This window comes from Sciurus carolinensis, chromosome 8 (assembly GCF_902686445.1).
Source record: "Sciurus carolinensis chromosome 8, mSciCar1.2, whole genome shotgun sequence".
NCBI classification, from domain to species: Eukaryota; Metazoa; Chordata; class Mammalia; order Rodentia; family Sciuridae; genus Sciurus; species Sciurus carolinensis.
The window spans coordinates 52,868,023-52,895,477 of record NC_062220.1 but is presented as its reverse complement, the minus strand read 5'-3'; the positions used below and the strand labels follow the sequence as shown (position 1 = coordinate 52,895,477).

At 32.7% G+C, this 27,455-nt stretch overlaps 1 protein-coding gene across 1 annotated transcript in view; it reads left to right on the top strand.

The window, feature by feature from the left end:
* Positions 1-27,455, top strand: part of Znf804b (zinc finger protein 804B) — a 545,913-nt gene that overhangs the window by 269,946 nt on the left and 248,512 nt on the right. The gene's annotated exons all lie outside the window — the stretch shown is intronic.

The window sequence follows — 27,455 nt, the reverse complement described above, 5'->3', positions numbered from 1 at the left end:
TTTTATGAGGGTACTGTGGCCAGAATAGGGAATAGTACATGTATTGCTCTCTTTCTCTGTCTCTCTCCATTTCCCTCTGTCTCTATCTCCTCTTGCCTTTCTCTCTTTGTTAGCTATAGGAGGAGGACCCTCCAAAATGTGCCTGCATTGATGTGTGTGGGCCTTCAACCTGGAAAGAGATAAGGTCATAAAAAAAGCTCTTTTCAGAAAATAAGACTTTTTTTTGTGCAGAAAGACACTAAAATAATTTCTCTAGATATAGTTTCAGGGAAGATGAAAATTTTGGTTTTTATCTCCAAAAGGGTCAGATGACTCTACAGCCTGATGGCCCCTGTGTTACTTGGCACTGCTGATGCTTGTGTAGCGGGTAAAATTTAGCAGTTGTTTGGCTCTCTGTGTGACTTGTCTACACACACAGAAGGCTGAACCACAGTAGTCAGCTTGTGACTGCTTTGACCTTTTACCTCTGGAATTTGTTTATTCTTGTTTGTTCAACAAATCTCTTTCTTTACACATTTACTCAACTCACGATTTCTGACCTTATCATGTCTAGCCAGCAAGTGACCTTTGGAACATTTAGGTGGCACATAATTATACAATGGTTTGTTGTGATAGAGATTTACTTTTAAAAATACCAATATATTGCACAAATAAAACAGGTAGAAGGGATGCCATGATCTGAATATTTTCAACAACAATCTTAATCCAAATATTGATAGGAACTTGAGGCAGTTTTAATCAGTAATCTGATTAGTTCCTATGAAATAGAAAGCAAAGTCATACAAAATAATGAGCAAAGAAATGGCATATTTGAAGTTTCAGGATGATGGGAAAGCATGAAAATGACATCAGGGAGTAATCTTTTGAAAGAGAAACAGAATTTCTGGGCAGCTTCAAAAGCCAGTTGGGATGGGAACCATGATGATGATATAGTTACCTGATTTTGCAGTTGCCAAATGTCAAATGTGTGATGTTTTTGGTGCATTCTAGAGCTGTCCTTGTGGTTTTGAATGCCCTTTTCAACTTTATCTACTCATTAAGAGAAATGTGAACCCTTAAGAATAAATCCATGTGCCTTGCTTTCTGTGAGGTCTTCACTAATTATTAAGCAGGACCTGCCACAGGTGTTGGTTGAAAAGATTAAAATCATGCTTCCTTTGTGCTGAATCTCACAGAGATTTGGACCTATTGTTTACACTCTTTGTGCTCCAAATTTCTTTATATGTCAAACATGGGATAATAGCAATACCAATTTGATAGGGTTGTTCTGTGGGCTAAGTGAGTTGCACGTAAACTTAAACCTAAAGTAATACCTGGCAAAATTTAAATTAGGAAACAGAAAATTAGTTTCTAATTTGCTCTCATTTATCCTGCTTCTCCCTCCCACATCAGTCTTAGGTTCTATGATTCTAATCTGCTAAATAGCTTAACCCATTTGGGCCAGCCTCACAGTAATGATCACTTTCACTACTATTTTTATCATTAATATATATATAATTAATTTCCATCATTTATTTTCAGGAATTGATCTCCCAGACCGCATAATATGTGAAAATTGTCTTTCTGTTTTTAAATGTTTAGAATGGGCTTAGCATAGAACCAGCACACGTAAGTTGAGCAAATGAAGGGGTAATATAATAGAAGAACATATTTTTTGGAAAAGCTAATATTAGCAGAGTAAGATTGTCCTGACTTGCAATGTGGGATCAAGGGAAAACATAGAATTTGAATCAACTGCTTACCTAGCTGGGAAATCCTGGGCAATCTGTTTAATTTCCCTGAACTTCAAGTGGTTCGTCTGCAAAATTATACCATGGTACCCGACTCATGGAGCTATGATCACTGCATATATTTTGCACTGATGAGGTAATATTCTCACCACCACCACCAGGGTCATTATTGTCATTCTCATGGTTACCTTTTGATTATTAAAATAACAAGACAAAGCACCTCAGTAACAGCCAACATTCTGCTTCCTAGAATGTAAAGCTCATTTAAATTAAATTCTCCATCCAGCAGTATAATTATTTTGACAGGTAGAAGTTGGAATGGTATTATATTAGTAATATTCTGATTTTTTTTGCCTATGTGATAGGAATAGCAGTTCTGTACAAAAGACTACACTCTATTTTGATGTAAAACTCTGATATTATAAAGACTTATTTTAGGAGCAAAACAACTAAAAATATCAAAGTTGTGCCTAAGCTAACAGCTGCAAGCATTAGTCATGACAGTGCTATGAAAGAGTTCATGAAGTTCTTTGGGTGAAGGAGGTGCAGCAGTCAAACACAGCCTTCTGATGAGCTGAGTCACTGTGGCTGTGCTGGGAAAAAGCTGGGATACCAGAGATGCAGAAAGTTCTGGTTACTAGATTGATGTATTGTAAGATCGGCTTCTCCAAAAAACCACTGACCAATAGGAAATTCAGAAAAAATAGTTCAGTGTCATCTGAAGCTTCATTAATATATAAAGAGTTTGAATTTTCCTATTAAATTTTTTGAGCATATTTTCAAGGACCAGAGGAGAATGAACTCTTGGACTGTTGACAATGGGGATTGGAGGTTGGGTATAATGATCCATCCTGGCTGAGTATGTTAAATTGGAGAGTATATTCATTTATTAATTATGTAACTTGTATAGTTGATTATGACAAAGAAAAGAAGATGAAAAATAAGACCCACTAATACCTCTGTTAGTATCATGATTTTGCTTTGTTTTAATTTGTCTTCTTTCTCTTATATCAGTCTTGTATTTTATGATGCTAATGTTAAAATGCCCTACCACATTGGGTCCAGTCTCATGTCTTAAGTAAACTTGAGGGGGAAAAAGGGTGGTTTATATTTCCCTTGTCTTTTTTTTTTTTTTTTTTTTGCAGTTATTTCCCACAATCTATGAGAAATATCATTCTGAAAACCCTAACATATATGCTAAATGAACCTGTTGGCTCCCTGGGTCACTCAGCCTATAATAAACTTCCACATATAATTTGACCATGACACCCTCTCCAGTCTTCTTGAAGTGTGGTTTTTCCTCTGACATTAAGTTGCAGCTCTAGTTGAAATTGCTAAACATCATTCAGCTTTTTACTGATGTTCCTTTCTATATACTGTGGGCTTTCCTCAGAAGGTGCTTCCTTTGATCTTTCTTGCTTGTCAAATTCTGCTTTTCTTTCAAACCTCTGTTCAGGTATTTCCTCTCCTATAAAATTTCCCTGGTTTGCCTCACTGAGACTCTTGCCCTTGTCCCTGAATCCACCAGGTATAGATGACCTTCATACTCATTTTAAATCATATGTTTGTATAACTGCTTTCACTAGTAGATACAGATGCTTAAAGCAGGGCACATTTACTCAATTTTTAATCTCCAAAATACTTGTCAAAGGGTAGAAGATACATAAAATTTTGTTGAACTTATTTTATAAATTATATAATATGGAAAAATGAAAAATGTTTCCAACATAGGAAGTAAACGGGAGCAAAAACATATATTTCTTTTCCTTGCACTGCCTTTAAAATTTATGGCATGTGAAAAAGGCAAATATTCCCTATGGGCTTCTGTTTCTCCTGAAAGAGTCAAGTAGGCAACACCTGAGTCTCTCCCCAAAAATATAATAAACTGAATTACTTCCATGTCTCTTAAAATAGTATCATGGTCTCATCTTTTTTAGTTAATTAAATCATGCCATTCAAACTTCAGATTCCAGAGACTAGTTAGTTATTCCCTAAGAAGGGCTGTTGAAGGTGAATTTATATCTTTGTATAATAGGCAAACTTAAAAAATCAGTGTTGCAAGGCTGAGATACCTTAAGAGAATGAGATTATCTGGCATAGCAAGATATTATTTTGTATTGGCAAATTCTTATAATATTTCTGCATTTGTTTGTTTTTTTCCCTGATACAACTTCCCAGAGGCTTGGAGGCACATACCTGTGTGGTTCCATTTATTTTAAAGCTTTCCTTTTTTGGAGTATGAATAATATATTAGCTAAGTATCAGGCCAGAATTGCACATCCACTTTTATTATGACTTGAAATGAACCCCAAACTCCTAAATATGATAGAACCAGATAAGTGTTTGCAACATATTCAGGAGATTGATATTTTCCCTCTAGCTTTATGTCACAGGAATATGTATATTTGAAAGAAGACCCACAATGATTTTAAATGTTTGAGGCTTCAGGTATGGGAAATGTATGACATCATTATTCTTTTTAATATACTTCAGGGACCCAGAGTAGTGTCTGTGTGTGTGTGTGTGTGTGTGTGTGTGTGTGCATATGTGTGCATGCACTTGTGAGCATGAGAGAGAAAATCATAGAATAGAAACTATAGAAATGACTTAAGTGGGAAAAACTCAAACTCAACAAATAATTAAATATTTCTAGGAAAAATACGATCAGATTCTATTTTCTTTTTCTTTTAATTGTAGTGTTATGATTTTACACAATAGTGGGATTCATTGTGTCATTTTTGCATATGTACATAAAATAATTTGATCAATCTCACTCACTGTATTTAAAGAATAATGACTCTTTCATTTCCATAAGATGGATAATAAAATTTTATTTGCTCTCCTTTAACTTCAGAGTATTTCCAAAATTTTGATATCAATTTTTCTTCAGTAAAAGATGCTTAAATTTAAAAGGTTGTCATATTTAGAAGAATGGTAATGTACATGATGCTAAGTGTTTAAAAGCAATTCAAATAAATTCATGGTCAGAAAGAAGGCTTGGGGACTTCACCTAGTAGACAGTCTTTAGGGTAAGTGTCAATTTGAAAACAGGAAGGACATTAGTGAGTAGAATCATTTGTGGAATTCTTGGAATTCTTAGGATTGAGGAACCCTTGGTTTTTTTATTTTAAGTGTAGATTAATAGTTTTATATATTTATGGAATACAAAATAATGTTAAGATCTATTAATACGTGGAATCATTAAATCAAACTAACATAGCCATCACCATTTTCATGGTGAGACCATATAAAATTTTTCTCTTATTGATTTTGAAATGTACAATAAATATGTACTATGCTCATCATCTGTGCAATGTATCTCAAAGAAGAAAAAAATTCCTTGCTTTTTTCCATAGTTTTATTGAGGTAAAATTGAAGTACAATAAAAAAATCCCTTCTTGCCTAATGAGGCTCTGTGTACATCTCTCCATTCTCCTCACCCAACCCCACCTCTGGTAACCACCTTTCTGTTCTGTTTCCTTGAGTGGAATTGTTAGAGATTCCACATATAAGTGAAAACAAGTGATATTTGTCTTTTTGTGTTCACCAGTTCCATTCGTGTTGTTACAAATGGCAGTTTCCTTTTTTTTTTCAAGTCTGAATAGTAATGAATTACACATATTACAGAATATATTTTTCATCTGGTCATCTGTTGATGAGTTCTTAGATTGATTTCATAGTTTGCCTACTGAGATTAGTGCTACAGTAAATATGGGAGTGCATACCTCATTTTAACATACTGATTACAGAACTTTGGTACAAATAACCAGAAATCAGATTTCTGGATCATATGGTAATCTATCTTATTGTTTTTTTCTTTTGGTTCTGAAGATTAGACCCAAGGCCTTGCTATAATAGGCAAGCACTCTACCACTGTTCTATACCCCCAGCTGCTCTTTTTATTGTTTTGAGGAATCTTTATATTCTTTAACATAATATTTGAAATAATTTACATTTCTGCCAAGTATACAAAAAGAATCCTTCATTGTAATAGAAGACCAATATGTATTCTTTCTAGTTACTGTGAATTTCAAAATATAGATTGATGAAAAATGTATTTGAGTATATTTTCAATGGAGAAAAAATTGCCTTCCTAGATAAATGACATAATTAAAGAGATCTGGAAAGGAAATGTGTTCTAAAAACTATTTAGGATTAAATGTAAATCCCTAACAAAGTAAATGAGAAATTTATTAAGAGGTGAGAAGTCCTGTTTTAAATCTTCAACATTTCACTAATACCATTTATGAGATTCATTATTAGATGTTTAAGAAATTATGATCAATGACTTCATCATTTTCACTATTACTCATTAGTAGAGCATCATCCTTTATATGCATGTTTCATTCTTTTTAAAACACATATGAAACATGAAAATGTTTTAAAATAAATATTTTGCAGTATAAATGATCTCTTACTACATATTTACTTCTTCACTTGCATTCATTGTGTTTATGTGTTATTGAACTCTAGCCAAATAATTTCAATATTGTTTTATCTTTAATCCATTGAATAAGCATTTATTGAGTACTGCATATATTAGATCTTGAGTGAAAGACTGGAGACAACAAATTAATAACAGTCTGTATAGTATAAAAAGAGAAATTTTAAAAAATATTAACTATATCAAGTCAAATTATCTGTGCCTAATATAATATCCTTGAATATATATTTTCTTCATTTTATGTAATTTATTAGAAAAATGAGATTAAAAGTTCCTTCCTTAATTGATTATCACCTGCTCTCATCATATGCAAAACTCTGAACTTTAGAGAGTTTATCACTATCTAAACTTCTTTTGAGGGAATTTCAGAGACTGAATTTCTATAATTATGCATTGTACATTCAGGTATCTTCAGAGACAACTTCATTTTGTGGGATAACATTATATGTACATGAACATTTTAAAGAAATAGGATGGTGAGAGCAGTATTTTGAATGACAGACTTTTATCCAAATTTTCAATAAATGTTCTAAAATAGATATCACTTATTTTTTTTAATACAGTCTATTTGGAAAAGACCCACCTGCTCACAAAGAAAGAACAAACAAACAAGATTACTGTTGTAATTATCCATTCACAAGGGTTTTTATGTGTGCAGGAATATAACAGGGAATTCAATTAAAAAAAAACAAACCTCTTTTGGTAGGTTCTGTCACTAGCAATAAAAAGAGTTTAATTTTGTTTCATTATAGTTCAAAAGTCTCCCCAGGGTATAATTCTGATTTCTTGTCATGGGAGCCAGTAGTATTTTATGAATAACAAAATGGTGTATTCTTTAAACACACCATTATTCTTATGATAGTAGAGAAGTTGTGTTTCACACATCATAGAAGAGATGAGTTGAGTGATACATAAATCTTCAGAATTAAAGCCTGGGAGCAAAGTGTATGTTCTGGGCAAGATGTTAACTGATAAACTTTTGATTAGCGTTTCTTATCCTGGAGAATTTTTTGATCAATTTGCCATGAATCTGACTTCCCAACATTGCTTAGGTGGCATGGTCCTATTTTTAAAATATATTGAACTTAAAAGAAGGTTTGGCACATATCAAAGTCTATGAATATACCAACTCAAAGATACTACACATAATCATGTGCAGAATTTGTTTTATACATTGACCTCCAGCACATGGGTAAAACAATACATTGGGATTTTTGTAGTCATTGCAAATATATATATATATATATATATATATATATATATATATATCTCACTTATTATTTATGATTTGAAACTCTTTATATTTGTTCAATGTGGATTATAAAACCAGACACAAAAAGCTACTTAAAAGTAACAGAACAGAACTCAGTTTGGGATACCTATGGTGTTTACTGCAATTGAACCATCTCTATTAACTCTTAATTTCTTAAAAATCAAAGCAAAATGAAACATGTGTTGGGATATATAATTCTTTGGACTGAAATTTTGATTCATTCATTTAACATGTATGGGCAAATTATTTACTTTTTCTAACCATTTCTAAACTTATCTATTAGAAAGGGGAAATAGTAGTAGATACTTTATGGGATTATTGTGAGAATTGCATAACAAGACTATATAACAGGACACTGAAAACTGCTGTACACATACCAGATGCTCTGTATAAGTTTAATGATTATTAACAATGAATAATACCAATATTAATATTATATTGAATGAAAGTACAGTAATGTATGTAGGAAGATTCCTCTTGCCTACCCATCTTGCCCCAGCAACAAAATTTTGGAAATCATTTATGGCAGGGTAAAACTGAAGGGAAATTGGTTAATATAATATGAACTTTATTTTTTATCAATGTTTTTCTTTTATTAATTATTTATTTTGATTCATTGTAAACAAATGGGGTACAACTTGTTTCTCTGGTTGTACATGAAGTAGAGTCATACCATTTGTGTAATCATACATGTACATAGGGTAATGGTGTTTGTCTCATTCTGTGATTTTTCCTTCCTCCCATCCCTATCACCCCTTTTTTTCCTCTATATAGTCCATCCTTCCACCATTCTTGCCTCCCTCCCACCCCTCATTATGTATCATCATTCGATTATCAGAGAGATCATTCGTCCTTTGGTTTTTTGGGATTGGCTTATCTCACTTAGCATGATATTATCCAACTTCATCCATTTGCCTGCAAATGCCATAATTTTATTCTTCTTTATGACTGAGTAATATTCCATTGTGTATATATACGACAGTTTCTTTATCCATTCATCAATTGAAGGGCATCTAGGTTGGTTCCACAGTCTAGCTATTGTGACTTGAGCAGCTATGAACATTGATGTAGCTGCATTACTGTAGTATGCTGATTTTAAGTCCTTTGGGTATAGGCCAAGAAGTGGGATAGCTGGGTCAAATGGCAGTTCCAAACTTTATCATATCAAAAAAGACCTGAATATATTTTATAAAAGTGTGTTTCTTTTATCAATTCTCTACTGAAAAATGGGTGTTTTAGTCAGCTTTTTTGCTGCTGTGACTAAAGTACCTGGCCAGAACAATTATAGAGGAGGAAAAGTTTGAGGGCTTATAATTTCAGAGGTCTTAATCCATAGAAGTCCAGTTTCTTTCCTTAGGGTTTTATGTGAGCAGAATATCATCGCGGAAGACTGTGGCAGAGAGAAACAGCTCACATGGTGATCAGGAACAGAGAGAGGTCTCTACTTGCCAGAAACAAATATATACTCCAAAGCCCACCCCCAATGCCCACCTCCTCTAGCCACACCCTACCATTTCAATTACCACTCAGTTAATCCCTTCAGGGAATTAATTCACTGATTTGCTTAAGACTCTCACAACTCAATCTTCCCCTCTGAACCTTCTTCCCTTGTTTCCCACATGAGAGTTTGGCGAACATCTCACATCCGAACCATAAAAACAGGAACCTTAGCATTAGTGTATAACTCAGAAAATGGTTTTCCATTGCAAAGTGCACACATCTTATTTTCTGGTAACATAATTTAATATAAACTAAGAATTTGGGTGCTGAACACATGCTCCCTTCCAGTTACTAGAGCCTGAAATAGATGATGTTTGGTTGAAGTCACTTCCAAACAGAATTCTTTTAAGTGAATTTAATTCTTAAAATTCTATTAAGTGGCTTTAATTAGTTCTCAAATGTTAACACCCATATGAGAAAACCAAATACCGGATCAGCAGTAGGTCTGGTGTCTGTATCTATGGGGGCAGATGTGATGCCTAGTGTTTTGGAGTCCAGCTTGGTGCTGGAGAAAGCTTTGAGCTCAGGTTTATGAGGCTGGCCAGGATGATGTATCTGTAGGTGCTAGCCTGGATCCTGGGGCAATAGGTGCTGGCCTAAGATAGATTCACTGGGAGAGGGGGTTTAGGCTAAAGACTTGCAATGTCAGTTTATTTCCCTCTCTCTTTCTCAAGTGGACAGTATCTCTATCCATGTTTTGCTGCCAGGTCTGGGTTGAAGGGTGGCAGAGATAATATAGATGGTCTTCCTACCCTCTTTAATGCTGCTTTCTTATTTCTGTGTTCCACCAGGTGATCTAATTTGTCACCCAGTGTTATGATTTGGATATGTGATATCCCCCAAAAGCTCATGTGTGAGACAAGGCAAGAATTTTCAGAGGTGAAATGACTAGACTATGAGGTGTAGCCTAATCAGTGAATTAATCTGACACGGATTAACTGGGTGGCAACTATAGGCAGATGAAATGTAGATGGAGGAGGTGGGTCATTGGGGGCATTCCTTTGTGTTTTCTAGTTTGTCCCTGGTGAGCAGAGCTCTCTCTGCTTCCTGACTGCTATGTCCTGAGGTGCATTGCTGCTTTACTACCTTCTACCATGAGATTCTGCTTCACCTGCACTCCAGGACAATGGAGTTGCCCATTTATGCACTGAGACTCTGAAACTGTGAGCCCCACATAAACTTTTTCTTTCCTAAAATTGTTCTTGTCAGGTCTTCTGGTGACAGTGATGCAAGAGTTGACTAAAACACCTAGATACCTTAGCTCTTGTGAAAGTATTTGTGTGTGTGGATAGTTGTTCAAATTGATGTTTCTTTGCAAAAATGGGAGTTCAAAAGTCTTTTTGTGCCATCTTGCGTATACAACTACTAATATTGCTTTGAACTTAAGCATTCAAAGTTAGTTTTTAAATGAACTATTCCAGCTCGCAAGTTAAAATGTGATAAAAGATCAAGGAAGGCTATGAAATATGTTAGCTTTTTTTAGTTTAGCTCAAGTATAAATAGTAGCAACATTAGTAAAGAACACAGATTTCTGGCTCTGGGACCACAAAGAGAAGAAATTAAATTTTAGTTCCAGCTTTAATATTTATTTGATATTACTTTGGAAAAGTTTTTAATCTCTTTAAACTTCAACTTCATATAATAATAAAATGGGGGATAATAACAATGTTTCAGATAATCATGTGATGATACTTAGAGCAATATCATTTATGTTTCTGGATGATATCACCCCTCATTTTTGTCTTTCTAAAAGAAAGATTCTAGTCAAGAGACGTAGAAAAGTACAAAAGGTTTATTTAATGAAATGGAAGCATGCTCCAAGTTGTGCAGAGCAGGCCACTCCAAGAGAGGAAATGGTGGAATTTTCTATGTGGCAGTTTTTATATTCCGTCTGGAAACCTCCCTCCTTCTGCAGTGTGTATTCAGGGCAGTTACCCTGGATTCTCACCGTGGCTTAGTGCCTTGGTTCTTTGTGCATGCTCTAAAGTTGGAAAGTCTTTTAGGCTGGCTACGTGTATTTCTTTTTAGTTTTAAGATGTTAGTACCTGTCTAGTTGTGGTGGTGCATGCCTGTAATCCCAGTAGCTTGGGAGACTGAGGCAGGAAGATCTTGAGTTCAAAGCCAGTCTTAGCAACTTAGTGAGGCCCTAAGCAACTCAGTGAAACCCTGTCTCTAAATAAAATACAAAATAGGGCTGGGTTGTGGCTCAGTGGTTAGTGCCCCAGAGTTCAATCCCAGGTATCAAAAACAAACATATAAACAACAAAAACAAAACAAAACAAAACAAAACCCCCAAATGAAGGTAGTATCTGACCTTGATGGAGTTTAGTTTACGGACAGGGTTCTGTACCTGAGGTGGAGTGATCAATTTTTGCCAAAGATGAAGTGAGCCCTGTTGTCCTTCCCAATCTACAGTTCACATCTACTGACCTACCTACCTACCTACCCACCCTAAAATTTAAAGTCCAACTCTGGGTGGTAAAAGAAATTTTTTTTTTTTTTTTTTTTAGGATTTTTATGAGGATGTTTCATAATTTGTCTCATATTGGTTTAGATATAAAACATGCCTATTTGATATTGGTTCAGATTGAATGATTTGACTTAAAATGTTATCAAATCTGAGATTTTTTTAAAAGTCTGAAATTCTAATGATTTCTAAAGTTTATTTTCAACATGATTAAGTTTTAACTTCTATGACTAGATCTGGAGGGTAGAGGAGAAGCTTACTTTGTGAAATAAGCTTTAGTTTCTGTTATACTAAATTGGGACCAATGCAGAACTGGCTCTGTGCTGAAGGACAGGGCAGGAACATACTTTCTTCATTGAGTTCTTCATCCTCTCTGCAATTCCTGTAGTGAATCAGTGACAACTCTGAAATCTACAGAGTCTGAATGAGTTCTGTCCTCTCCAGTTTCCTAGGCAAATATACTTAAAAGCGTTTTTATCCATGGATCAGAATATAGTATATTATATTGTAGATACAAGATAGGAGTAGATTTTTTAAATTCAGCCTACAGATAACAAAATAATGCATATATTATATGCAGGAGTCAAATTTAAAAAGCAATTCCATTTTTTTAAAAAAGATGGCAGCATATTTATTTCTATACCCTATTTTATAAAATAGGATATTTTATTGACTTTCTTTGCATAGGAATTTTATGTGCAGAGCTAATATGGAAATCAAGGACAGCTATAAAATAAATCAAACTTAGAATGCTGAAAGAAGAAACTTGAGATGCTCCTTTGAAAAAACTAAAATGACTCTTAAATCAACTCATGGTTGCCTGACATTTCTACTGATTAATACCAGGGTTCTCTGAGGCATGCTAATAGGATAAACATGGAAAAATTCAATTTTTTGACATAAGATGAGGGTCAGTTTAACAATATGCATGCCCCAGCTCTATCACTTAATCACAAATGTTTGCAGCCTGAAGCAGAAATCACTTTAATGTGAATTTTATACAGTTAAACACAATAGCCTTATTTATATCACTGCACATCATAGACTTTCATCGCATCAAACATTGCAAAATAAAACCAATCCCTAGTTTTAATTATAAACATCCAACTATTGTTAGTTTTAATTAAATGGAATATTTTCTGAGTGGGTTATAGAGTACATTTAGTTATGAAAGTGCCTGGAATGAGGCCATAGAGAAGCATAATATGGCATCAACTATAAAGTGTCATGGTTGATAAGAAACTCACTGAAAGCCATTCAAAGCACTTCTGTATTAACTTCTGCAAATGCAGACTTTGAATGCATAAATCTTTATAGGAACACATTTTAACAAATGTACTGTGGCTTATATTTAAAAAGCACTGTCATTTATAGTTAAAAGCAATTATGATTCACTCTATCTGCTGTACTAGCTCAGGGGAAGGTATTCACTGAACACAGAAACTATAGCACTTAGAAATAATATTGTTGTTTGAATTCAGAGCATCAGTCACCTACCAAATGGGTCAGGAAGTTTCTTGTAATAAGACTGGCTTCATTCAATACATATTAACATATATCAGGAGCTAAAAAAATTAATTAAAAAATCTGAAGACAAATCCATCAGGATATTCTCACAGGTTCCTAAGACATAGAAAATATGTGTTATCTTGCCCTGTTTCTAATCTTCCATGTTTTTCACATTTTTCCTATTTTATGTCAATTAATGATATCATTCTGTAATCAGATGCTCAGTTATCAATCTCAGAGTCTCCTAAAGTCCTTCTTCTTACCCTCTCCCCATCCAACCAAATCCATATCTTGAATTTGTCTTGTCTTTGTTTCTTTCATTATCTTTGTATTCTCTTCCACTTCTCCTGTTTTCCCTCTGATTCACTTTAATCTAATTTTCATAGAAGTGGCCAGAATAAACTTTAGAAACACAAACTCCAATAAGTCTCTTTAAACATTTGATTATTTTGTCATTTCACAGAATTAAGACCAAGTTCCTCAGCTTGATGCTCTCCTTGCTTCCAGATCTTTCACATCTTGAATGACCTCTCCTGGTTTGATGACTCATGAAATATTCATTATTTAAATTACTCCAAAATGTTCTTCTCATCTTCAGGTCATTAAAAATTCTCTTCTTTGTGTATTTTGTAGCTTCTTTTACATGACAGTTTTGTATCAATTTCCCCACATACTATCACTTATTGATTTCACTTCTGATCTTTCCTGTACTCTGACAAAATGAGTATCTTACTCAACTTTGTATTTCAGAGATTAGCTCAGTTTTTTTTTTTTTTTTCTGATTTAACACATAATTATTGAGTGAGAAACTGACTGGAAATTATGAAGCCTGAGTTATAATTCTGAGTTCATGCTGAATTACTACTAGAATCTAAAGAGTGCACTACATATTGCTTAGTATCAATAAAATGAATGATGAACAAGACTTGTGGTTTTCAAGTTTTACTAATTATTTAGTATTTTCTCAACTCTCTGTGAAAGGGAATGTGGGAAACATCTATGGGTCATATCACAAATGCGGGGTTTGCAAGTTGGTTGTGGGCTCCGGAATCTGCTTTGAAGACTTCCAGGTGGTTTTGATTCAGATCATATAAAGATCACTATTACAAACCTGGAACTATGTCATTTTTATGGAAACTTTAGAATTAATATTTCATTAAACAACACATGAGAGAAAATTAATCATTATACTTTAAAGGAGAAATTTATGGATTGGAAATATGGTATACCCACTAGGCATGCAAAGATAATATAAGTAAAACTTCAAACTATAAAAAGAAAGGCCTATGAACCTGTTAAATATCTATTAAATTTAATGGTGTCCAGATGAATATATAATGAAACATGAATCCCCCTGCCTGAAAATATTGACAAAGTCTAAGACTAAATATGAATAATGTGTGCTACAAATTATAATGAGATGGTTGAAATTAGGGAATATTTTCCATTAAATATCAGAATAAATGAGATAAAATCACTTCTCACAGCTAAAAGAGAGTGGTTTGATAGAATTGCTTTATGATTCCTGTTGTAGAATTAAAGAAGTCATTACTAAAAAAGTTGGTGACAGGTTGAATATATTAAAAATAGTAAACAAGAATAAAAGTCTATGGAAATTCTAGAATATTTTGTAAAATGAAGTTAAGACATGACTTCTCACTTTGGGGGTCACCATCATGTCAGTAATCATTATATTTCATCAACCTGTCAGACAAAAAAAAAATTAGGAAGGAAAGGTCTCTCACCTAAGTCTGTACTTTCATGGATTTTGAATTAATTGATTTTTGTCCATGAAAACGTGGATTAGAAGTAGAAATTTTGCTTGAGTAATATGAGTAAGTTATCTAGAAAGCAAATGATAGAAACTCTGAGGTATTTTATCAGAGCAAGTCTACCTTCCTGTACCAAATCAGTTTTCACTATAAAGTGCTCAAAAGAGCTACTCATAAAAGGTTATTAATTATTTTTATGGAAAAATAGAATAAAATTTATTTTATAAAAAGAACTACAAATAAAAATTAAAACCATATAGAAAACATAAGGCTAGGAACTAAATGAAATTAGAACCTTTTCTAAAATTCTGAAAGATAAGCACAGGCATAGATCATTAATTCCTAAATTTCCTTGGTTCACAGTGCCCTACCACCATGTTTTGAATGCAGAGTGTTTTTTAACTGTCCATTGTGAGTAAAGGTTTGGTCTCCAGGATGGCAGTATTGGGAAGCAGTGTGGATCTTAAAAGAGGTTGGGTCTAGTGGGAGCTCCTTAGATCTTCAGAGCATGACCTCTGATGGTATTGTCGGATGCCAGTCTCTGTTCTTAGTGTGAGATGTAATCACTTGCTTGTTCCCATACACCCTCCTATCATTACTATCCACCACGATGTGCTGCATCCTTCACCAGAAATCCGTCAATGCAGGAATCACGTTTGTCAATCTCCAAAACTGTAGGTTAAGTAAACCTTTCTTCAACTTTATAAATGAAGCTTTCTCTGGTATTTGTTATAGTGATGGAAGGTTAATACACTTACATACCTCAGGTGACTTAGTTTTTTTTTTAAATATTTTAGAGCTCTTTTAAGTTTTAATCAAAATTTAGAGGAACATGTAGAGTTCCTTTATGCCCCCCCAACAAACTCCCCTCTATTGATATCTCCCCTAACAGCAATACATTTGTTACATTCATGAACATACATTAACACATCCTATCACCCAAAGTTCAGAATTTACATTGGAGGTTCATTATTGGTTTGTACATTTTGTAATTTGGATAAATGCATAGTGTATGCATCTACCATTGCAATATACAGAATAGTTTCACTGCCCTAAAATTTTCTGTGCTCTGCTTATTCATCAGTCCCTCCATCCTAAACTTTGGCAAGCACTCAACTTTTACTTGTCTTCATAGATTTTCCAGAATGCTATATAATTGCAGTCACATAGTATATAATCTTTTAAGATTGACTTCTTTAATTTAGTAACATGTATCTAAGTTTCCTCCACATCTTTTCATGATGTGATAGCTTATTTCTTTGTATCATTGAAAAGCATTCTATTGTCTGGATTTATCACAGTCTGTTTATCCATTTGCCTATTCAAAGACTTATTGGTTGCTTCCAAGTTTTGACAATTATGAATAAAACTACTATAAAACCTCATGTGCAAGTTTTTATGTAAACACAATTTTTCAGTTAATTTGGGTAAATACCAAGGGTATGTTGTGAGAGCGTTTACTTTGGTTGGAAACTGACAAAACACTTTGTGAACTTGCTGTCCTATATTGAATTCCCAGCAGCAGTGAATGAGGGTTCCTGTTGCTCCACATTCTCATCATTATTTGGCATTGTTATGCTCTGAATTTTGGCAGTTTTAATAGGTATGTGGTGGTATCTCATTATTAATTCTTAAGTTCCTAGAGACAGGATGTTTAGCATCTTTTCATCTGCTTACTTGCCATATATGTGTCTTCTGTTATGAGATTTCTCCTTAGGTATGTAACCAGTTGTTAACCAGATTGTTAGTTTTCTTATTGTTCATTTTTAGGAGTTGGTGAATTTTGGATAATATTCTTTTATCAGATATGTTTTTGCAAACATTTTTCCCAGTATGTGGCTTATATTCTCATTATCTTGATATTCTCTTTTGCAGAACAGAAGTTTTCATTTTTAATGAAGTCCATCTTATCAGTTATCTGTTCCACAGATCATGACTTTGGTATTGTATCTAAATTATACACTTCTGATATTGTTTTGCTATACCAAGTTCATCTAAGATTTTTCATCATTACCTCCTAGGAGCTTAGCACTTTATATTTAGGCCTGTAATCCATTTTGAGTGGATTTCAGTGAAAGTTTTATCATCAGTAGCCAGATGAATATTTCTGCATGTGGATGTTCAATTGTTCCTGCTGCCATTTGTTTAAAAGATCATTTTGCAACATTATATTGCCCTTACTACTTTGTCAAATATCAGTTGACTGTATTTATATGGATCTTTTTCTAGTTTTCTCTACTCTTTTTCATTGGTTGGTTTGTTTATTCTTCCAGCAATATCATACTCTTTTTGTTTCTGTAGGTTTATAAGTTTTAGAGTCAGTTAGTGTTAGTCCCCTAACTAAGAGAAGCATTCTTCTCTTTCAATATTAAACAGGCTATTCTGGGTCTTTTGCTCTCTATAAAAACTTTAGAATCAGTTTGGTGATACCCACAAATTATCTTCCTGGGATTTTTATTAAGATTGCATTAAATTTCTAGTTCAATGTTTGATATACGAACATATTTTCCAGGCCTGTTGCATACCTGTAATCTTGACAGCTTGGGAGGCTGAGGCAGGAGGATCCTGAGTTCAAAGCTGGCCTCAGCAACTTAGCGTGGTACTGAGCAACTCTGTGAAATCCTGTCTCTAGATAAAATATAAGAAAAGTACTGGGGATGTGGTTCAATGGTTAAGCATCCTGGGTTTAATCCCCAATGCCAAAACAAACAAACAAACAAACAAACAAAAAACCCATATTTTATCACATTTAGTCTTACTATTCTTGAGCATAGAATATCTATCATTTTTTCAATTCTTCTTTGATATTTTTCATCATTTCATTGGAGACTTGTGATGACCTAATATATTTTGTTAAATTTAAAGCTAAGTATTTAGTTTTTTGTGTATATTTCTACATGGCCAGGTGTACTTAGTCTCACATTTTACTTTTTCATTGCTGACATATAAGAAAGAAATTACTTTTGCTCAACAGCATTAAACCTTGAACTTCATATGATTACTTACTAGTTTCAGGAATATTTTGATCAGTACTTCAAATTTTCAACAGAGATATTCATATCATCTGTGAATAAAGATACTTTTTTAGTTCTTCCTTCTCAACCAGTATACATTTTATTTTCTCATCTTATTGAGTTAGTTAGGACTTCTAGTAAGATGAGTGATAAGAGGGGACATCCTTGTCTTTTTCCTGATCTTAGAAGGAAAGCTTGAATTTTCTCACCATTAGGTATGATGTTAGCTTAAGTTTTCATAGATACTTTTTATCAAGTTGAGGAAGCTTTTCTCTATTCCTGTCTGCTGAGATATATTTTTTTTTATCATGAATAGGTATTAAATTTTGTTAATTGCTTTTTCTGTATTTGTTGAAAACAATCACGTGTTTTTTCTCTTCAAGCTTGTTCACATGATGGATTTCATTAATTGATTTTTGACTGTGAAACTAGTGTTGCATACCTGGGATAAATTCCACTTAGTCTTGATGTATAATTCCTTTTATATATTATTGTATTCAGTTGATTATAATTTTATTGAGGATTTCTGCATCTGTCTTCATGTGTGGTATTTATGGGTAGTTCTTTTCTTGTTATGCCTTTGTCTGAATCTAATATTAGGGAACTTACTCATGATTCCTTTCAAGCATAGACATATCTCAAAGTTATGGTTAAATTGTTAGATTCATATAAATTAATAGAGTTCATGTGTTCTGACCAATATATGTCACTGTGTTATCTCAGAAATGTAAAGTACAGCAGAATGATCTGAGAGCTCCCTGTGGTATACTGGAGCAACTCAACACAGTTTGGGAATAGCAGGTGTAGACATAATGACTTCCACCCATTTAGTTCCACAGTATTCTCTTTACATCTCTATTAGAACATGTCTGACTGGTAATATATCAGTGGGTTGATCTGTTTTTGATATTATACCATAGATTTCTTGAGAACAGAGACCTTTCTTTATTCATCTTGGTGTTTTCCTTCTTCCAAAGTGTCTGCATTTGTTGCCTATAAATGAGAAATGAAGTTGAATGGTTAAGTCATTCTTGGAGAAAAAGCAGATAAAATAAATAATTCATTCCAAAAGATATAGAATAAGGCAAATGTTACAATTAGACTGAAAGGGACAGAAGAAAAAAGGGTCATTGATATTCATAGCAATAGAAAGAAGGAAATTGAGGCAATTATTGATATAAGATAAAGGTATTTGTATATGTGATGAGATATATTTAAAAGAACATGAGATTTGAGAAATTGCTTCTAAGGAAATATATCAATAAAATTTTGCAAAATGACATATCTATAAATTAGTAAATCTGGCATTAAATACATCTTTTTGAATTGACTTATATTAAGGGGTGTGAATATTAAACTGTTTTTCTCCAATGAGTGCCACATCTTAATGCTTAATTCCATTCCACTTAGTACCTTCATTTCAAGTCACTAAACATGATTAAGATCAAGGTCTAATTTGGGGTGACAACACAATTGCAATTTATTTTATCCTACATTTGATAAGTGTAAATACAGTTCTCTTTTTCTGAGACTAACTTCTAGTGCTGGTTTAAATGACAAGACTAAGTTAACAAATAACTTTTCCATATCTTTTAAAAATTGCCACAATTATAATTTAATTGCTTCTCTTCTTCCATTGAAAAATAGTTATGGTTACATCTACTTTTATGAAGGGTGTTTATTAAAGAATGTTCCCTTAAAAATGCCACTTGCCTGTAATCCCAGTGACTCAGAAGGTTGAAGCAGGAAGACTGCAAGTCAAAACCAGCCTCAGCAACTCAACGAGGCCCTAAGCAACTTCACAAGACCCTGTCTCAAAATATAAAAAAAATTAAAAAAAAAGGAGTGGAGATGTGACTCAGTGGTTAAGTGCCTCTGAGTTCAATCTCTGGTACAAAATAAAATGTTACCTTAATTAAATACATATTTATGTTTTCTTTTTGAAAAATAAATTATCTGAGAAGACTTTATAAGTATATAAGTATGTACACCATATGCACATTATTAAAGACTAACTAACTAAAACTTTAGTAGGAAGGAAAAATAAAAGCAAAGCATAACTCACAGATATCCATAGCACTCATGTTATAAAACTGGATATAGTTAAGAAATAATGCTACAGATATTTGAGAATTTGCTTTGTACTAGTATGAAAGGTACTGGGGCTCTAATGGTAAGCAAAGTAGCCCCAGTCACTTATATCTTGAGTTTAGAGTCTACTATGAGATCCAGATACAAATTAAATCAAATAATCCCATAAGTAAATGTAAAATTTTAAGTGTCTTAAGTGCTGGGAAGATGAAGAATGTGGTACTGTGGAATTTAAAACAGAATGATTTGAAAGCAGAAAGACTTTCCTCAAGTGTGATTAATTCAACAAAAGTTAAAAAGAAATTACTAACAATTGAGGAAGAGGATGAAAGAGAAAAGAATTTAGGAAGAGGAGACATTGCATGAAAGAAGACTGGGGAAGGAAATGATAAATATAGGGGCCTTCAAAGAGTCTAGTGAAAGTAAAATACTTTCAAGAGAGGAGGGGGGTTGAACAAAAAGTTGGTTGGAGCTGTACTATGTAAACTCTTACGTGCCATTTAAAAGGATCTCTAGTATTCTAACAGTAATGGGAAACCATTAAAAGTAGAGATGTAACATGATCAAACTATTGCTGCTCAATTCACCATAGCCAGATTGTGGAACCAACCTAGATGCCCTTCAGTTGATGAATGGATAAAGAAACTGTGGCATATTTATACAATGGAATATTACTCCGCAATGAAGAATGATAAAATTATGGCATTTGTAGGCAAATGGTTGAAATTGGAGAATATCATGCTAAGTGAGATAAGCCAATCTCAAAAAACTAAAGGACGAATGATCTCGCTGATAAGCGGATGAGGACATATAATGGGGGTGGGAGGGGTTAGCATTAGGTTTAGGGTTAGGTTTAGAGTTAGGCTAAGGAGAGCGGTAAGAATGAAGGAAAGAAGGACTGTATAAAGGGAAAAGGGTGGGAGGGGTGGGGGGGAAGGGAAAAAAATAAACATCATTACCCTATGTAAACGTAAAAAAAAAAAAAAAAAAAGATCTTAAAATGGAATCAAGTTGTGGATGGATAGAAGTGAAAAATGATTATTTTAAGACCAGATAGCTGTCTAGTGTAATAAAAGAGATAGATTGGATCCATATGGCTTTCATGGACATGAAAAGAGTAGTAGGTCTGATATAGCCAGAAGATAAAATGGGCAGAATTTTAATGGAGAAAGAATGAGCAGAACGAACGAAGTGACTTATACAAATCCATGGTGGTTCTAATCACTGAAAGAGGTTCCTGAAAGAAAATTGGATTGACGAAACCAATTCAATTTTGAGGTGGGAGGAACTCTATAAACAAAGCTTTTGTGATATCTAAGAAAGAATATCCAGTCAGAAATAGGATGTATAGGCCTAAAGTAAAGAGGCTTATGAAAATGTTTCCCACTTAATTTGGAAGTGTCACTCTATAGAATACCTTGAGAGTGTTCCTAATACATTTGATTTAAAAAATAATTCAGACTAAGAATTAACATAAATTGATCTGAAGTTCTCAACAAATTTAAAACAAAAAAGAATTTATTGAATAATAACTCTTTTCAAAGTATTATGCTACATTTGCTTACATATATATATATTATACATATATATATATACACATATATATAGCCAAATATTAGTTTCCATAAAAACCTGTTAAGTTCCATCATACCAGATATGGGGTACCTATAAAAACTTAATTTGAAGTCAGCAATGTACTCCAGTGTTAGAGAACTTGTCTAGGATGCACAAGGCCCTGGGTTTGATTTCTAGTACTGCCAAAATAATTAAAAAATAAAAATTAAAATTCAATAAATATAACACTTATGCCATATTTTGAAATAAATATTATACTTTTATAATTGTTGATTTTTGAGAAAAATGAATACATGTATTATTAGAGCATTTGAAATTATATATATAGAAATATATGCAAAGGGGATATATATTTAATATATAACAAAATATAAAGCAAATATAAGCTGTAGGTTATGACTTTCAACTTATTTTAATGTACCTATGTTGATTTCATTGAAATAATTGCAGAATTGAAAACTTGGGACTTAATGAGTTAATACTGTTTTAATAGCACTTTCAACTGGAAAAATGTATTCCTTATGGCTATGAAATAGAAACAACAATTTTCACAGAAAATATATTAAATAAATCTTTAACATTCATTTTATGTAAATTTATCAGTACTTATCAATATCACCATTATTGAACATCAGATTAAAGATGTGTCAGCTAGTGATGCCATTTGGATACTAAGACCATCTCTTACAGCTGGGATGGATGACACACTATCTGGGGACCAGCCTTCACCTTCAGGCATGATGTAAGTTGATTCTATCAGCCACTTTCTAAGTAGAGACATCAATTCATACTTACAATCCTAAAAAACACACACACACACACAAAAAACACACAAAAAAAACCCCACAATAAACTATACAAAAAAAGAAAGCTGCTAGCTTTACAGATGAAGTGGAAGAGTCAAAGACATGAGACCACATATGTCTGCTGATAAATTTATTCTTTCTGTATTTCAAAATGCCAGAAGTAAAATAAATTATATTCAGAAAAGTTTTTAAATTTTGAACAATTGAGATTTTATGGACTAAGTTAGGACTATCTCTTTATTTATTTTATTTATTCATATAGTTCTTTTATAACTGTCTGAAACATTACATAGCTGCATATTTGTATGAATAGATACCTAGTTAAATGTAATTCCCTAAAGTATTCAGAATTTTTAGAATTATAAAGTTAATGTTATTACATGTAATTTAGAGGGTATGCTTACTATCTTGAACATTTTAATTTGGATTTTTTCCTTCAATCAGTTCCAGAAAAGAACCTGGAAAGTTTCAAATATTTGTCTGTCTAGCTCCACATATTCTCAAATGTTATTGGAGATAGTATGCTACTTACTTTTATGCTTATGAAACATTGATATCTGCTTGTCATCTGGTGATTATAACCAGTTGTAATCCATTTCTTACAACCATTATTTCTTACTTGTTTTAACAGCTTAGTATTTGGGTGCATAGTCATATTTTGCCAACTACATCCTGAATAATTTAATGCACTTACATTTTTGCATTTGTATGAGATCATCTTTTGTGACTGTTCTTTAGGGCAGGTAATTTTTATAGATAGCTGAATTTATCTTTTGTTTTGAGTTTTAAAATTATGTTACACTTTTGTGTTATACTCCAAGTTTTAGATTCTACTTCACACTCACATGGCTCCTGTGAGCAGATACTGATATCCATCAATAACAACAGTGAACTTCATCATTGCAGGATCTCATGCCTTAGTTGTTGCAATGCAAAGGAAGTCCTATGGACCATGTTGGGGAGTGGTTAGACTGGTAAAAGTCATTGGGAAAAGGCAGAAAACAATTTCTCTTCTTAAAAAACAAACAAATTTGACAGTCTGCTATCGCAAAAATTAGGTCCTCAGAAGAGATAGATATGAATTCAGATCCTGTCCTTGATATTACTAGTTGTATAATTTTGAATGTTACCTAATTTCTCCAAACTCAATTTCTTTCAATGGATTATAAGAAGATTTACAATTGCCTGGCTGGTGCATCATGCACATTAAAGTGTATTACTGAAACCAGCATAGTGATTGATGGTTGCTATGTAGTATTATGATTTCTATAATGAATAATAATACAGTGTAATTGAAAATAACAAAAATGAGTCATTAATTTGATTACTTTGAAAAGATAATTTAATTAGAATATACCTATTACTGGATTTAAAGATGGTCTTAAAATAAGAGAAGAAGCTGTAAAAATGATAGAGACTGCTAACATGTTTTAATTAAAACATCTTAAATGGTTACCCTACCTATCTCACCACTCCTTAAGTACTGCCCTTAATTATTTCCTTTCTTTGGTTTAGCTCATGATTTTAGTCTTTTTATGGTTTTTGATGAAATAAATCATGGCCAATTATTAAGACACAATAAAAATGCCTTTTAGGGAGGGCAAAATAGGATCTAATATAAGAAATGCATATGACAAATTATCTTAACTTTTGCTTAACTTTAGAGTTACGCTTCTGTTTAAAATACTTGCTAATAAAATAGAAATGCATTTGGAGTTCATTAGTAAATAACCAAATGTATTTGTAGTTAGATATCCCAAGTGCCTTTTCTTTGAATTATACAAACTAGTCTATCATTAATATTCTTGTTATGTTAGCACTTAATAATTATCTAGTTTCATGCTTAGACTCTTGAAGTTACTACATATACAAAGAGAATGTGGAATTATCTTTGCTGTTACAATGCCATTGACAGACCATGTGGGAGTCATTCATAAGAATCAAATTTTCTTGCCCAGCACAGTGCTTCACCAAATGGAGAGTGCACTTTTGTAACCAGGATTCATATTTGGAAAGTGGGGATGATTTTATGGCTTAATTCAGTGATGGTTTTGAGCTGGTTCCTATTGGTTTGCAAGACTTGTCTTAAATGTTTAAGAAATTTGCCAGATGTTTTAAAAATATGTGGTAGATTGGAACTGGCTATAGTGTGAGTACGTATATCACATCAGTTGGAAGATTCTTCTATTTTCTCTGTCCTTCCACATCCTATTGTTAAAAACTGATTAGAAAATCTGTTGCACTTCACAACTTTAATACACAGTAAAGGTGAATATTGCCTAATCTGAAATTTTTACAGGGTTTTTTTCATTTGTTCTTTAAAGATATACATGACAGTATTTTGACACATTACACATACATGGAAAGATATGTATGATTCATTCTACTGTCTTTCCTATTCCCATCTCCCTTCCCTTCACTTTATTCCCCTTCCTCTAATCCAAGGACTTTCTATCCTTCCCTCCCCCTGTGCTTGTGTGTATTAGCACCTGCATATCAGAGAGAACATTTGATCTTTGGTATTTTGGGATTGGTTTATTTCACTTAGCATGAGAGTCTCCAGACCCATCCGTTTACTGGCAAATGTCATAAAGTCATTTTTTTTTTTATGGCTGAGTAACAAAACAATTTTTATATATACCACATTTTCTTTACCCATTCATCTGTTGAAGGGCACCTTGGTTGATTCCATAGCTTAGCTATTGTGAATTGAGCTGCTGTAAACATTGATGTGGCTGTGTTGTTACTGTAGTATGCTAATTTTAAGTCCTTTGGGTATAAACCGAGGAGGGATGCAGGCAGCAGGAATTGATTAAGAAAATCTAGCTTCTGCTTACTATAACTATTAACCAAAGCAACTGGGATCCTGATGAATAAACAGATGACCCTTGAACACTTCAACATCATGTATTTGAACTTTGTGGATCTACTTATACATGATTTTTTTTTAGATATACAAAAATTTTTAAAATTCAGATAAATCACATAGTTTAGAAATATTTAAAAAGTTAGACACTCCACAAATATATATGATATGTGTAGACAATTGTTCTATCATTCAATACCATAAAATATGCACCAATCTATTATAAAAAGTCAAAATATATCAAAACTTATACAGACTATACATGGTACCAATTGAGAGAAATGTAAACAAATGTAAATATGCAGTGTTCAGTCATAAGCGATTGAAATTTGCAGTAGTCCTACTACAATAACTTCAAAACTACATCTTGTTGCTATTGTGGTGAGTTTAAGAGTTGAGTGACTAAAACACCCTATGACATTGATCACCTTTGCATAAGCAGCTCTTTTCTCCAGTAATTTCCTATCCCGGTAAAAGGTGATTTATTGCAATATTCATGTATTTTTCATCACATATAAGTTATACAACATACATATATGTTAATTGATTGTTTATGTTATTGATAAGACTTCCATCAACAACAGGTTATTAGTGGTTTAGTTGTTGCAAAGTTATAATCAGGGTTTTGACTTCAACATGCCATCAACCACAAGGCTTATGTTGTTCACGGGTTAATTGTATTTCTCTATTTTCAAACCTCAGGTGACAGAAAATTTGAAATAATAGTCTAGAAACTATACTGCACTACATACAACTCATTTTGAACAATTAAAAATTCCCCTACTAAGTCCAGAATAAGCAGATAAACAAACAAATAGTATTTTCTGACAAGGAATATGTTGCCACAACTTGTCTATCCTGGGTTCAAAGGACTGATGATTTCTATAGAAAAAGCACACTTAGAAGATAAAGTTCTAAAAATACAGCAATGGAAAAACATAAAACAATCTCTGTATTATTACTAAGTGATTTATTTATAGAATTTTATCTATTAATGCAGCATGAACTTCCTATAAACTCTTTTCCAAGTAAAGAGGGATCATGGTTTATTACTACATAAGAAAGCATGGAATCAGTCTTAAAATAAATCAATATTCATGTGATCTAAAATAATTACTCTTATAAAATAAAATCACACAATTTTCAATCTACAATAAAATTCAAAAAGGAAATTGGCAAAATTCCAATGCTTGCTTTATAATTAATGGTCTTACAACTAATTCCTTGTATCATAAGTGCATGATCCTTGGATTCATGTCTCTGATGATCACAGTCATTTTATTAGTTCACATATTCTTCTGAAGTCATTTGTGATACCCTATTCCTCAAGATGTTTTAAAGTTTAATAGAGGATACAATTCTCATTTTTTTAAAGGTGTATTAAGTATCTTCATCTACTAGGGTGTTACTTATTAAAATATTTTTCAATAAAATACAATATTTTCTTCTTCATTCTACTTTTTCAGAACTATTCATTTTTTATATAACAAAACCTGCTCATTTTATGTGAATGAAATGAAAGAGATCAATAGTAAAATAGCCAATAATTCCTATTTCATTCCCTCTTATTCTTACCTTCCTAAGACAATAACTTTTGACATGTCTGTCATTTCACATCATTCACCAAATTCATAAATATATATACAAATATATATATTTATTATTATTTTGTTTGAGGTGGACACATAACATAAATCTTAGATTTTTCTAAATTTATAATTATATTATGGAAATCACTCCTGGTGAGTAGGAATAGATCCTACTCATTCTTCTCATGGAGATGTGTATCTGTGTGTGTATATATACATATATATACATATATATACACACCCATATATATATATATATATTTTTTAACCTTATTTGACCTTCTTTACTATAGTTGTATCAATTTTTCAACTATTCATATATTCATAGGCCTTCAGATGGTTTTTACCTTTTTCTCTTCTATGAACAATGCTGCATTAAAGGTCTTTGTGTATGTATGTTTTCATTTCAGAAAAAAAAATCAGTTCCCAGAAGAGTTAATGTTATGAATCTTATTTTTAATAGATACTGCCAAATTGCTTTTCAAGTTGATACTTTCATGATTAAACTTTTAGAAACTATGTATTGTCAATGACCAAAGGAAATTGATGTTTAGTACCAGGTAATTTAAATGTAGAATTTTAACCATTAATCCATAATTATTAAAAGGATATAAGAATGAATTTCTCTGCATATTATCAAGTACTGAATTTTATAGTACCTGCTCAGTTTTGCCAGACTCAAAAGCCTTAAATTTTACTATACATTTTAAAATACCAGTCTGATAAGGGAAAATGTGATGTTTATGTCTACTAGTGAGATCTAACATGTTTTCATATACTAATTGTCATTTTTAATTTAACTATAAATTACATATTTCA